The sequence below is a fragment of the Protopterus annectens genome, chromosome 2.part1, assembly GCF_019279795.1.
Source record: "Protopterus annectens isolate FY-2018-M chromosome 2.part1, PAN1.0, whole genome shotgun sequence".
NCBI classification, from domain to species: Eukaryota; Metazoa; Chordata; order Ceratodontiformes; family Protopteridae; genus Protopterus; species Protopterus annectens.
The window spans coordinates 1,917,015,377-1,917,030,525 of record NC_056729.1 but is presented as its reverse complement, the minus strand read 5'-3'; positions in this window follow the sequence as shown (position 1 = coordinate 1,917,030,525).

The window sequence follows — 15,149 nt, the reverse complement described above, 5'->3', positions numbered from 1 at the left end:
GGTTTACTTTACTAGATGTGACACAGAGATGACCCCTAGTGTACACCTACTATCTCCCATGCACTTGACCGGATTTCTCTTGTTGAGTATGAGTGTGGAGCTCAGCCTATCATGGACTGGGATTCTGTTCCAGAGTGTAAGGAGCCTCTGGATTATGAATCTGTCCCTCCAGCACATCCTATTTATCTATGTGTGGAGGTTCAGATATCTCACTGTGGTGTCTCTGCTGGATTTGGAGTTTCTGCAGTGGAGCATGTCCATTCATTCTGGATTGGACATGGCCTTGTACATCAGGCATACATCGCCTCTGACTGGGCAGTATGCATGTGAATTGGGCTGTGGTTTCTTCAGCCAGGCAGCAGATAACAAATGTTTGGACCCTTTATCCTCTTGTTGAGGTACGTTTGGGGTCTTTCTAACTGCTGCAGGTGTCAGGTAAGGTACATCCAAAATGGGGCATTGTTCTCAAGTATGGGCCTGATAAGAGAAGAGTATGGGGGCACTGTGACTGCTCTTGATCTACATGTGCATCCTTTCATGTTAAGGTGGGCAATATAGCAGGTCTTCCTGGCCATCTTGGCAATGTGAGTGTCACATAATGGGTTACTGTCCACTTGTGTCCCTAGGTCCCTGATTACTTCTTCCGTACATAATGGATTACCACCTATGTCATAATTTGTGTGTGCCTTGTTTGGTATTTGGTGAGACATTCATACTCTGCAGTGTCTTCCGGAAGGCTGACTGGGGTTCCTGGGTTTGGGAGGGTGGTCTGTAGCAGGCTGCAAATTGGGACGCAGTTTGAGCCACTGTTACTTGCCCGTGGATATTCCATGCTGCTTCTTGCTGTGGTACCAACCTGGGGGTGTGGTTATCCTTGACAATTATAGATAGCCACACTCCTATTGTAGTTTGTTCCATGTTTGGGGGCTGTAAAGCATGGTATAAGGCATAACCTGGTAGTATTAGGGTGCTCTTCTGAGCCTTGACCCAAGTTTCTGTTACAGAACAGATATTACCATTCTCCATGCTGAGGTGGGTTAGGTCTGCATGCATCTTGCAGTTTAGACTTCTGGCATTAGGTAGCATTACGTCCAGGTTGTTATCCCTTGTGCTACCTATGGTGGTAGGTTTGTGTTTCCAGCCTTACCTATTCAAGGCATGGTGGGGGTGACAACAGCCTTTGCCAGTATCCACACAGCCAGGTGTGCTGGGTGCATGCCATCCCTAGCAGGTGGGGCATCATATCTTGCTTGGCATGTCATTCCAGACTGACAGCTATTTGTTCCCCTTTGACTAACAGCAATACTTCAGCCAATTATTGTACTTGATCTTGTTGTCTTCATAGTGTGGCATCATGCTTGGTGAGGGTGAGATGTTAGTCAGGGTCATCATGTTTGCATATACTAGATGGTGTTACATTGCTTAACACATGGCATTCATGCCTCAGGGGGTGCTGCAGGGCTGCCTATGTCGGATGCACATACTACACTCCCTGTACATGTTTGAAAGCAGGTTGTGTCATGTTAGGTGTCCCTTTTACTATATGAGTGAGTCAGAGAGGGGTATCATTCCCAGGGTTCCTACTGAGCCAGTGTATGTGCTATGCGTTGCCTCTTTGCCAAGGCCAGGGCATACTGGGCATGCCTCCTTCTGCCTACTGGGGTAGGCTCAGGTTGTTCATCCTCTGAGTCACGCTCTGCCTGTGATGGCCTTGGCAATGGTGGGGGGCTGTTTGTCCCGGCCCTATGCTGGTCCTGCTGCAGCTGTTTTTGCAGACTCATATTATGTAGCATAGCACATACCATGACAATTTGGGTACATGTAGTTGGTGAGTACTGCAAGGTTCCACCAGATGTGTCCAGGCACCGGAACCATGACTTGAGCAGCCCAAACACATGCTCTATTACATTTCATGTTTGTGCGTGTGCCTCATTATGGTGTTCTTGTTCAGGTGTGTGTGCATTTCTGATGGGTGTCATCAGCCACGGCTCCAGTGCATATCCAAGATCCCCCACTAAGTGACCATGTGGGATGTCCCCATTGGCAAATGTCTGGTACAGCTGCGTCAGATGCCAGATATGGGAATCATGGTAGCTTCCAGGGCAGCCAGCACACACATTCATTATTATGCCCTGGGCATCACACATGACCTGGCAGTTGATGGATGAGAAGCCCTTGCGGTTAATGTAGGCCCTACCCCGCTCACCAGCTGCTGCCTTGATGCGTATATGCGTGCAGTCTATTGCACCCACAACCTCAGGGTATTCCGCTATTTGCTGGAAGAGTCGCATATTGCTGGCCAATGCCTCATGGGAATTGGGGAAATATACATGATCTCCGACATGTGCCGACATGGCATCCAGGAACTGGTGCAGTACCCTGGATGCTGATGCCTGTGAGATCCCCATCATATCACCAGTTGGTCTCTGGAAGGTACCTGTTGCTAGTATTCTTAGGCCAACACATACCTTGGTTTCCACTGGGATGGGTTCCCTCTGTTGGTTCTGTGTGTGAGGCGTGGCCTGCACAGCTCAACAATTTGCTGCAGGAGGCCTCTGTCCACTCTATAGCGCTCCACTATCTCCAGCTCATGTAAACCCTGGTAGGTGACCTTGGGCCTGTACACTCTTCTCTGTCTCCTCACTGTGGGTTGTCTGGCAGCATTTGCATTGTCACCACCCTCAGCAATTCTCCTATGTCTCCTTATAACAGCTATGGCAGCCCCTAGCATGTTTGGTCTGAGTGCAGCTTTTTCAGTTTTCACTTCTAATAGCTTACTCCTGTCTTGCAGTGTCTCTTGAGAGAAACATACTGCAACGCTGTTTGCAGTTTTTTAAGTGCTGGGCTGGGCTAGTATTCTGCATATGTAATTGCCTGCTTCTAATTGTTTTCACCTCTAGCTCTACCAGTATTCCCTGCTAGCTTCCTACTATTTCTTCTGCTTCCTTTTTCCTCTCTGTTTCCTCAGGGGGGAGCAGCGCGCATACCAGCGAAAACATGCTCACAGTGGCTACCACGCGCGCACACATGCTTACACGGACTAGACTCTGCTTATTCGGGTTAAACCGCATGCACACCAGTGCAAACAGTTTTACAGATCTTTAAACAGGCTCCTACATGCTTACTCTGCCTTACACACACGCACTCTGTCTTACTCGCACCTCCCAGCGTGCGCACGTGTGCATGCATGCACAGCAAGAAACTTTGGTGTTAGTCACAGTGTACACCATCCATTTCTTGACTTTCCCATGCTTATCTGTTGACACTCTTCTTTCTATGCTGTGTGACTGACATCTTTCACATACCACTTTGCTCCAATGAGCTTGATTTCTTTCTAACATTCCCACCTGTGATATCACCTATCTCTTACTCTGTTACTCCCCCTTATCTAACTCTTACACTACACAGAATGTGCTCATTTGCTATGGTACAATGAGATTCACTATCCTACCACTCATTTACATAGGATTGCCTACTAATGCTTAGTTACGTGTCTTACACTCAGCTTCCCCCCTTAGCAACCACTAAATGGTGACCATGTTGTTTTTGGTCTGCTAGTCCCTGCATTGTAAATCCATGCATTGCATAAAACCCACATCTGTGGGTTTAAAACCTTTATTTTTATGTTTTATATAGCGCAGCACATTTGCGCGGGGCTGCGCTGCGTTTAAACCTCGCCGATCGCCGAAAAAAAAAATATTTTTTTTCATGTTTGCATCAGGTTACCGTGCCAATAGCCACATATTTGGCCATTGGCATGCTGCCTGACACATATGCACACTTTATTTGGAGCTGACATAGCTCCATTGTGTTATTTGCAGAAACGTACTCAGTTGTCAACTGAGTACATTTCTGCACCTAACACGACTCTTACACGGGCTGGTTTCAGCTTCGTGGATCACTAATCTACCTCATTTGCATGCCTTTCGGCTGCAAGTGAGGTAATTAGCATATCCACACCCTGCCCATGTATGAGACATTTTAGCTGGTCTCTTACATGGTATTACGGGCTGTTCCTGGATCGCTATGGCTGCATGGAGTCTTACACGACTCTTAGACTCCGTGCAAGCCATCGTGAATCCTGCCCAAAATCTTTCTCACTGCAGCATTATTAATACCACACACCAGCCAGTCCTTTATTAACTCATCTTTCAAATCACCAAACTGGCACATTTTAGCCTTATTTCTCAGATCAGTAATATAAGCTGCAAACGTTTCTCCTGGCCTTTGATCTCAGGTCTATATCACATTATTGCACAGTGAAAAAATTGAATGTCATATGGTCGGCGCCATAAGTTCGAATTTTTCAATATGCAAGCATGTCAACTGAGATCTTCATTAAAGCGCAGAATGGGAAGATTTCCCTTTTTGTACTGTAGTGCAATCTCAGAGTTGGTATATTTAAGTAACGGGGGTGGGGGTATAGGCAGGCTTGCCCCCCTGTTTAAGATGTTCAGGAGTTAATTTTTTGTGTTTTTTTTTTTATTACGTTTAAGAACATTTGCGATTATGATCATATGGTGACGACATATGATATTCGAACTTGTAAATGTTCAATAACATAATATAAACACTTGATCTCTTAGGTTCATAGGTTCATAGGTAGGTACTAGGCTATTAGCCCTAGACCCTATATAACCCTAGCCAAAAAGGTACCCTGGCTTTCGCCACCCAAAAAAATTATTTTCCTGTGCCCCTGTTGAGCAGAATCACAGAAGTGATCCCCGGAGTGAATTTCCTATCTCCCATTCAATCAAGATTTTTCTTGAATAGTGCTAATGAGGAGCTTTGTTTGATATAGATAGGTAGTTTGTTCTAGAGTATGGGAAGTCTCTGGAACAGGAATCTATCTCTCCAGAATGTTCTATTTATTGTGGTGACAAGGTTTAGGCCCCTAGAGCGTGTAGCTCGGAGGTATTGGGATTTCTTTACATGGAGCATGTCCAACAGCTCTGGGTTTGACATAGCTTTGTATGTTAGGCAGAGATCGCCTCTGAGTAGGCGATATGTGATGGAGTAAAGCTGGAGTTTTTCAAGGCGGTCTGCATAGGGCATCTGTTTGAGGCCAGTAATCCTCTTTGTGAGGTATTTCTGCAGCCTTTCTATTTGTTGTAGATGTCTTGTGAGGTACATACCAAAAGGGGAACTGTATTCTATAATGAATCTAATGAGTGATGAGTAAAGGGGAACAATTACCTCTTTTTTCCTGGATGAGAAACCTTTTGTGATGAGGTGTGCTACGTAGAAGGATTTCCTGACTACTGTGGCAATGTGATTATCAAAGGAGAAACTACTGTCCACCTGTGTCTCAAGGTCTCTTATCACACTTTCGGTGTTAAGTAGACTACCGCCTATTTGGCATTCATGAGTACAGAGTTTTTATCAAAAGGGATGACAATGCACTTTTTGGCATTGAGCTTGAGGCCATGGCTTTGACACAAGGCATCTGTCTCAGTGAGACCCTTTTGTAAGATGTCCACATCGTTAGGAGTTTGATTATGGCTCCTAGTTTGCAGTCATCCGTGAACTTCATTAGCCAAAGACCTTCTGGGTTAGCTTGTACTTCAGAGAGGTAGATAGCAAACAGGAGAGGACCCAGGACTGAACCCTGTGGTACTCCAGTTGTTACTGGTCTGAAGTCAGATTTAGAGTCTGCTACTTTCACAGTGTGGGTTCTGTCAGTGTGCCAATTGGCAATCCATCTTGTGACATAGGGATTTATACCTAGTTTAGTGAGTTTATCTATAATTCCAGAGTGGGGGGTAGTGTCAAAAGCCTTGGTGACATCTAGATAGGCTGTGTAAACCACCTTACCCTCATCTATGGCTTTGGTGGCCACTTCAAAGAAGTCTATCAGGTTTAGGAGACATAATCTGTCTTTTATAAACCCGAACTGGGTGGGGTCCAGAGTTTTGAGATTACCAATGTCATTGTTTATAAGTTCCATGATGATACATTCCATAGCCTTGCAGACTAGGCTCATCAGGCTAACTGGCTGGTAGTTCCCGGGGACCATGATGGCTTCCACTTTGTGGAGTGGGATAACCACTTCTTACTGAGGCTGATCAGGGAGTTCCTTCAGTCATGGGATTTTACTCTTTTTTGCAACAGTTTCTTTCTTCTGTTGTAGAGTTTGTTTATGGCAGGGTACCACCAGATTGGCTTCCTTTTTTGGAGGATAGCATATTGGTTCTGTTAGGGATTGCATGATCCTTGCACTCATGTAAGTGCTTATAAAGTGCATTTGTGTAGGATTCAGCAGTTGTACCTCTATTGTCCGTCTGTATGGGTGTCATGAAGTTTGCCATGTTTGTCTTAAGAAACGTGAAGTTGGCTTTGGAGAATTTTTTTACGGTGGTTTCCCTAATGGGGGTGGGGGCGGGATGTGGATGTCTTGGTTGATTAGCTTGTGGTCGGATCTGACAAAGGAGGAATTAACCTCTGTTGTGGAACAATGGTTGCCCTTGTTGGTAATGACCAGGCCTAGGATAGTGCTGCCCCTAGTTGGGGTGTAGATAAGTTGATACAAGGAATTGGAATTTATGAATTCCCGAAAACACTGAGCAAAAGTGTTGGTACATGAGTAGTTTTCCCAGTTAATGGTGGGATAGTTGAACTCACCCATTATTGGGGTGTTAGGTTATATCCTAATATTTTTCAGTGTATCAAGAAATAAGGAGTTGGAATCCTGGGGCATGGTGGGGAATTTGTAGTAAGCTACAATTTGGATTGTGGTCTTGCCCATGGATTGCAGTCTTGCCCAGAGTTAGTTGTACTTGGATAATCTCAGATGCATTGTGCTGAGAAACTAGTCTGGAGGTGTGGATATCTTTAATGAATATGGACACACCTCTGCCTTTAGTGTTTTGGTCCATGCTAGGTGGCCAAAACGTGTGGTATGAATTATAGCCTGGTAATGCAGGGGTGCTCTCTGGAGCCTTGAAACAGGTCTCTGTCACTGCACAGATGTTGATGTTTTTCATTTTAAGGAATGCCTTGACTGAGTGCATTTTGAGGTTTAGATTTCTAGCATTGAATAGCATTACCCTCAAATTTTACTTGCTTGCACCTGTTATGGTGGTGAATTTATCATTTGAACCTTGCCTAAAAAAGGCACTATAGGGGTGGCAAGAGCCTTAGCCAGTATCCGAAATTCCAAGGGTGACAGGTGCAGGCCATCTCTGGCAAAGCATTGTGGTCTGTCGATCATGTCAGCCCAGGCAGACAGATATTAGATCCCCTTAGAATGACACCAGAAGCTTAGCCAATTGTTGAAGTCAATAATTTTGTCCTTGTACTGTGGTATCATTCTGGGTAATGGCAGGATGCTACTCAGGGCTAGGGTCATACCTGCCTTGGCTACAAGATTGGACAGCTCTATCATGTCTCTTTTCATGTAGTTTAGGGAGGTATGTCTCAGGGCATTCACACCAACATGGACAATGACAGAGTCATATTTGTACTTTTTTTTTGTGTGCATTTTGTGGTGGATCATGACACCCAACAGGCAGCTGACATTAACTTTCTCCTTGTTAACCTGGTGAGTGGAACATCAGTGTGCCTGACTATAGAGTCACCTATGACTAGAGTGTTGGGTATGTTGTTACACCTTATGGGCTGTGGTTGAGTGGCAGACTGAGTTTGTGGGCTATGTGTCATTTGGGTTGTGCTGCGGGGTGGAGGTTGCTTGCATTTCTGCTTTGGAGGTCTCTGTTGCTTGGGCAGATTTTTATTGAGAGCCTCCGTGAATGTAGGTGTGTGTTTTGTGTTTCTATGTGTGTGTTTTAGTGGTGTAGGTTTTGAGGGACTATGTGATAAGTGTGGTGTGGTGCAAGTGTTTACCTTTTCCTCTTGACTGTCTAGTCCAGTCTTGGGTGAAGAGAGCTTTGCTTCCAGTTTGGCTATATAAGTGCATCTCTCATGGGTTGTAGTGTTGGGTGGTAGGAGGAAAGGGTTGTCTGTGTACATAAGGCAATTGCTGCATTGCCCCAAGATGCCCAGATTCAACAGGTAGACAGGGGAAAACACTGGGAGATGACCCTTAGACATGCCTGGATAGGTGCTTATTTATTAAGTACTAAACACTGTTTTCCTCTAGATAAGTGAGGGAAGTTGAGTGCTGTAGTAATTTGTAGCTTATTTAGTGCTTACAATGAGTTCTGAACAAAGGCTGAGCTCAAAGAAACAGATATGATTGCTAAAACTAAAACACTGGCTAGTTCTATGGGAAAATTCGAAGTGCAGACCTTATGGCTCTGGGAATAGTTTAACCCTAGCTAAGTGGTGATGCCAAAAGTTTTTTTTGTAGATAAGCTACTTAGTGCTTACCACTCCCACAGATAAGCTAGAAGGCTTCCCTCCAACACAGAAAGGCTTGAGGGCTCAGAAACTTACAAACATTCCTGGATATGGCAAATTTGTATCTGGACTAGACTACTTACTGGAATGGCAGGAAACAAGCATAGAAATGTATTTTCTTTTTGTAAAGTGGAAAGGGAGAAAGGAGGGAGAAAGGAGGAGCAGAAAATAATTCAATGTTAAGAAACTAAGTAGGTTGGCCTTCTCAAATGTTCTCCCTGTGTTAAGTAGAATGAGGTAATGACACTAGACTGGGAGGCATGTCCCAGATCAAATTTACAGTGGGGGTGGGCAACTGCAAAGCCACCAAGTATAAGAACAGTATTCATAGGTTTTCAAAGGTAGGTACTAGGCTATTGGCCCTGGGGCCTATACAAGCCCAGTCAAAAAGGTACCCTAGCTTTTGCCACCCAAGAAAATTATTTTCCTATGCCACAGTTGAGTAGAGCCACAGAGGTGATCCCGGGGGTGAATTTCCTATTTCCCATCCAATCATCAAGGTTTTTCTTGAAGAGTGCTAATGAAGAGTTTTGTTTGATATAGATAGGTAGTTTATTCCAGAGTAGGGGAAGTCTCTGGGACAGGAATCTGTCCCTCCGGCATGTTCTATTTATTGTGGTGACAATGTTTAGGTCCCTAGAGCATGTAGCTCAGAGGAATTGGGATTTATTTAAGTAGAGCATGTCCAACAGCTCTGGGTTTGACCAATACCAATAGGGGGAGGGGTGGGAAACAAAAATCAGAACACACAAACCCAAAAATATGCTTACCACATATATAAAACAAGTGCCTCTCTAATGTAACATTTTTCAGGGGGGTTGCACATTTCTCTAAATTTACAGTTCAAGAACTCAGGGTCCTCCATTTATTCAGCCACTACAACAATATGGCAGTTTACCCCTCTCCTTCATATACTGCTGGTGCATGCACACATGAACGCTCTCTTTCAATGGCCTCTGACCCAGTTAGGTTTAGCAAAATGAATGCCTTTGTGCATGCATCTTTGTCAGAAAAAGCTGCTAGTATGAAAATATCATATTCCTGTTCAAATCCTCTCCAGTTTTTTGCAATATTCTGATCAAATACAAGTGGACCTGGTCTCCAAAATGCCTCATATTATTACACACTAGTGAAGGCTTTTGCAATTATGTACGAACATGCACGCATATGCATATGCCAGAAATTCATGTCAGTACTTATAACTATGCCCAGTAGCACAAAAAGCCTCTAAACAACTGAACTTTGTGAAATAAGTCTCCATGGCACAAGAACAATCTTGAAATCACTGTACTTTGCAAAACCACCTCTTATCAGTGAAAGAAACATTTCAAAATGATGGCACTTTACAAATAAACTGGGCAGAATAAGTTCAGAGTAAGAAATGTTTCAAAGTAATTGTACTTTGTGAATAAACTGTATACAGCACACTGAAACTCTTTCAAAATGGCTGTACTTTGTGATTAACTCTGTACAGTGCAAGAGATACTCTGAAATGGTGGCACTCTGTGAATAAACACACACACAGCATAAGAAAAATTTCAAAATGGCTGTATTCTGACTGCACTTCCCAAACTAGTTGCACTTTGCATTCAGTAAACTCTTTGGAATAAATGCACAGTAATAAAGCACACTGTGAGCACTTTACACACTCTGAGATACTTCAAACAAGTCTAGTTATGCTTTGAATAGCTTTGGTCAATATCAAATAGTAGTTTATGCCAAAACACAGTAGTTTGCCCAAAAGATGCAGTCACCTTGCTTTATTTATGCTTAATTTGCCCTTTTTGGCCTTTATTAAATTTGTTATGCCCATTTAATCTCTTTTCATATTCATTATACTTTTCTTATGCTCATTTTACTCTAAATGTGTGTTTTATTTTAAACATGCTTGTTTTGCGATTCCGATGCAATTCTGAACCCCTTGTGTACTTTTCTGATAATTTTATCAACTATTGTAACTTTGAACATCTTGTTCAGTCAGTAATGCATTTTGAGCATTTTGTTTGCTTAATAATACTTTTTGTGCTGTTTGTTTGCTTAATAATGTGTTCTGTGCCCTTGTAATGCACAGTTTTATATCTTTTATAAAATAAATCATCTGTGCTAGTTTTCATTACATATAGTTAATTTCTGGCCCTTTTTTGTACCCAGTCTGTTTAGTTTTCCTTTGCTGTTAACTCCACATTTCATAGCTTGGAAAGGCAATCTCTGGAATCCCAGTTCTGACACCATGTCGCTCGTCTGGTCAGGGCAAAACAGATGAACAGTCGTGAGTTCTGTTCAAACAGCTTTATTATATACAAACACATTAGGATTGAGGCTTAGTAACTTAAACTTAAATAAACTTATAAACAGACTGACTATCACACTAATGCATGTTCACACTCTGGCTGCTCTCTCAAAATGGCACTGGAATCTAAAAGTGTTTGCTATTTATATACACGTGCTGCACTTGGAAATGCTTCTTAAAGGTAAAACACACTACTGTTCTACAGGCATTTTTCCTCTGTTGTGCACATTCATTCTTACTTATAGATTTGATATTTTATCTTTTGTTGTACAACCTATTTATACCAGATGTCCACCAGGGTGGCTGTTTTTTGTGGTTTGTCCTAGGCTTATTTTGATCTGGTACTGCCATTTCTATGCAGTTGGTAATAAGGTCATACAGGGCTTTTGTATATGCCTCCACATAGGCTTCTGTGTTTTCTGGGTTTGGGGGAACTTGGAAATTAGCTATGCCATCACTAAATAGGAGGTAGTTTGCCTTATTAGTGTTCCTGAAGATATTGCAGTTAGGTGGGGTTTCTAGTTTTTTTATTTATTTCAATGGAGACTGCTTTGTGATATGATCTAATCATTGAGGAAAATAAGGACATGGAGTGCAGTGCTCTCCCATGGTTGTGAGTACCACATCTAGGTCATGCTGCTAAGTGCCAGGAGTCTAAACTTGAAACTGCACTCACTGCAAGCATTCTTAACCCTGGAAGATACTGCCATTTGTGCAGTCACAGAAACCTGGTTCAAAGCTGCGGAAATCACCCCAGCCTTACCTGGTTACTCATCCAATCATACATTTATACCTCAAAATGTGGGCAGCAAAGCCATAGGAGGTGGAGTTTCAATATATATATATATATATATATATATATATATATATATATATATATATATATATTAAAGACACACACACACACACACACACACACACACACACACACACACACACACACACACATACCTCCAGGCTGGTCAAACAGTATGATGCACAGGAGACACTCCAGGTGCAGCTAACCATTGACAAGACTTCTACTCAAATTATAGCTAGCTACAGGCCCCCAAATTTGACTCAAGATGCCCACTCCATCTGTCTGGACCTCTTCAAATCTATCAAGATTCAACCCTTTTCCCTGATCTTGGGGGACTTTAATTACCCAACCATAGATTGGCAAAACTACTCATGTCAGAACACAAATGCCCAGAGATTTCTCGATTTTATCAATGCAAATGCCTTGGAACAGCTAGTCAATACCCCTATAAGAGGTGATAATATCTTGAACTTGTATTAATCAACACGAGCAACCACTGCATCACCCCTACGGTATCATCCTCCCTGGTAAGATCTGACCATAAAGCAGTCACTTTTGAAGGCACCATCTTTCCTGACCCCTCTCTAGCTAGGGCTAAACAAAAAAACTTCTCCAAAGCTGATTGTAACCTTCTGAGGGATGGTATAAACAGCTTCACAGCCCCCTCCCCCACTGTAGGAAATGGCACCAATGTCCTAATCTACACCAAAGTACTATACAAGCATTTATAAAGATGCATAGAATCTGGAATACCTAACAGGACAAAATTAGCCTCCACAAGGAAGAGTAAACCTGTCTGTTGGACATCTGCAATAAATAAACTATATAACAAAAGGAAAAATTGCTGTCCAGGACAAAGAAAGAGCAGGTGACAAATTGGAGGCAATCTCTCCTTAGTCTGAACAAGCAAATAAGAGCAGTAGTGAAATCTTCTAAAGCCAACTTTAAGTCCAAATGGGCCACATCTACTACAGACAATTATAAGGCCTTCTTCACATATGTCTGCAATCTCAGGGGAAGCATCCAGATCTGTTCAAAACTGGTGGTCAAGGACACCACATACACAGATGTTGTAGAAATAGCCAATCTACTGGGTGACTGATTCAGCGAATATTTCTCCCCTCTGTCCCCATCAGTAAACCTGGACATCCACAATACCTGCCCCCACCCTTTATCTCCAGGGAACAGGTCATTACTGCATTCTCAAAGGCAAAAAATACAGCCTCCATGGGACCTGATAGCATCCCAGGCTGCATCCTACACAAACTCAGGTATGAACTTGCAGCAGCATTAGGCACCTTATTCAACCAAAGCCTGAGTGCTGGCTGTGTCCCAGCCAAGTGGAGGACAGCCACTGTCATCCTTTTATACAAAGGTGGAGCGTCCACTGATCTAGAAAATTATAGACCATCAGACTAACTAGCCTGATCTGCAAGGCCATGGAATGGATTATCATGGACCTCATTAACAGGGACATTGGCAACCTCCAAACACTCAACTCCACATAGTTTGGCTTTGTCAAGGGGAGGTCATGTTTGTTAAATCTGGTTGACTTCTTTGAGACAGTCACCAAAGCCATGGACAAGGGGAAGACATTGCACACCACCTATGTTGACCTGGCCAAAGCCTTTGACACTATTTCCCACTCAGGTATAGTAGGTTAACTCTCTCAACTAGGCATCAATTCATATGTTACCAGATGGGTAGCAAACTGGCTCGATGATAGAACCCACCTAATCAAAATAGAGGAAGTCACCTCACGATGTAGACCTGTAACAAGCAGCATACCCCAGGGATCGGTCTTTGGATCTTTGTTATTTGGGATATACTTCTCTAAGGTGCAGGCCAAAGCCAGTGGACTATGGCTGACCAGGTTTGCATATGACTGCAAGCTAAGCGCAGTCATCAGTTCCCCAAGTGCTGTGTACATCCTTCAAGAGACTTTCACCCAAACAAATGACTGGTGCTAGAAACATGGCCTCAAGCTGAATGCCAAAAAATGCATCATCATCCCCTTTGGGGAGAGTGATGTCCTCACATATTATCACATTAACAACAATATCTTAAGTACACAATCAGTAGTGAGGGATTTGGGCACCCCGGATGATAGCAACCTGACTTTTGACAATCATGTTGCTATCATTATATGGAAAATTTTCTACATGGCCCACCTCATAAGTTTGGGTATTTCATCCAGGGACAAAGTGGTCATAACATCCCTATATTCTTCCCTTATGAGGCCAATTATTGAGTACAATGCCCCTTTGGCATGTACCTCACAAAGCACATGCAGCAGCTGGAGAGACCACAGAGGTTCCTCACCAGGAGAATCCAGGGCCTCAAATATCTACCCTTACACAGATAGGCTAAATGCCTTGTCCCACTACTCAGTTTCATACAGACTCCTCAGAGGTAACCTCTGTCTGGCAAATGAAGCAATCTCAGACCCCGCCTTGATGGGACTGCTGCATATCCCCAAGTCAAGTTCCACTCGAGCAACTTTTATGCATGACCTCAACTTGGTCTGTGATATCAATAGGACTTATTGGTGGGACAGATTTGTGTCCCAGAGACTCCCCCATCTGTAGAATAGACTTCCTCGCCACATCAAGCAGAGTGCCTCATTATCCCTTTCTAAGCGCAACCTGTATAACTGGATGGGAAACAGAAAATATCTCCCTTGGATTCCACCTGTGTCCCTGCTGGACAGGGGCTTTGGGTGCTGACTTGTCTAAACATGGGCTAAACTCTTGGCTAGGCTTATAAGGGCCTCTGAGCCAATAGCCAAGTAACCTCCTATGATCCTATGATTTGTACCTCTAGGGAGTGTGCAAACTAACTGCTACAGGGCATTTGCATTAACAAAGTCTAGAAATCTTTGAGCCTGCATGTTAGTGATCATGTATTACTCCCAGCTAATGGAGAAGTAGATGAAATCATCCATGAGTATGGTATTGAGTTGAATGGTAAGTGATTCTTGTAAATTTAGTTATGACATATGGTTTTCCTGGTGCATGTTGGGGAACCTATAGCTAGCAATGGTATGGTAAGGAATTTTTCCTGTGGTTAGTTGGACGTGGAGTAACTCAGTCTTGTCATATTGTTTGACCAGTCTTGAAGTGAGCTTATCTTTTATGCAGATAGATACACCTCCACCTTTTATCCTTTCATGTGCAGTTGATGGTCAGAATCATACCTCTCAACCTCATAGAGTAAGTAATCTGGACAATGTTTAAATAATGGAGGGGAGGTTCAAAGGCCCAAAAATAGGAACAATTTTTGAAATATTGCTCTTAAAAATTTAGAACATTGCTATAACATATTTTGCATTATCACTCATTTTCTATGAAGCCTAAAACTCAAATGTCTGTCAGTATTTGCTGACTTCATTCTTCAATGATTTGCCAAAGATTGGCCAGAAAAACAAAATCTTATGAGGAACAGACCAAATATATGAGGCAAAAATCTGGACATTCTACAAAAATCTGGACAGTTGAGAGGTATGTGTGAAGGGTATTATAGTCTTGGACTGCTGAGGTGCTTTCCATGGCTTTAAACCATGTCTCTGTAGCTGCATAGATGTTAGCATTCTCCAAGTTGAAGAATGTTTCCTTGGAGTGTAGTTTCTTGTTGAGACGCTTAGCATTGAGCAGTAATAACTTTAGCTTATGCTGAGTAGATTTTTTTATATTGGAAGGTTTG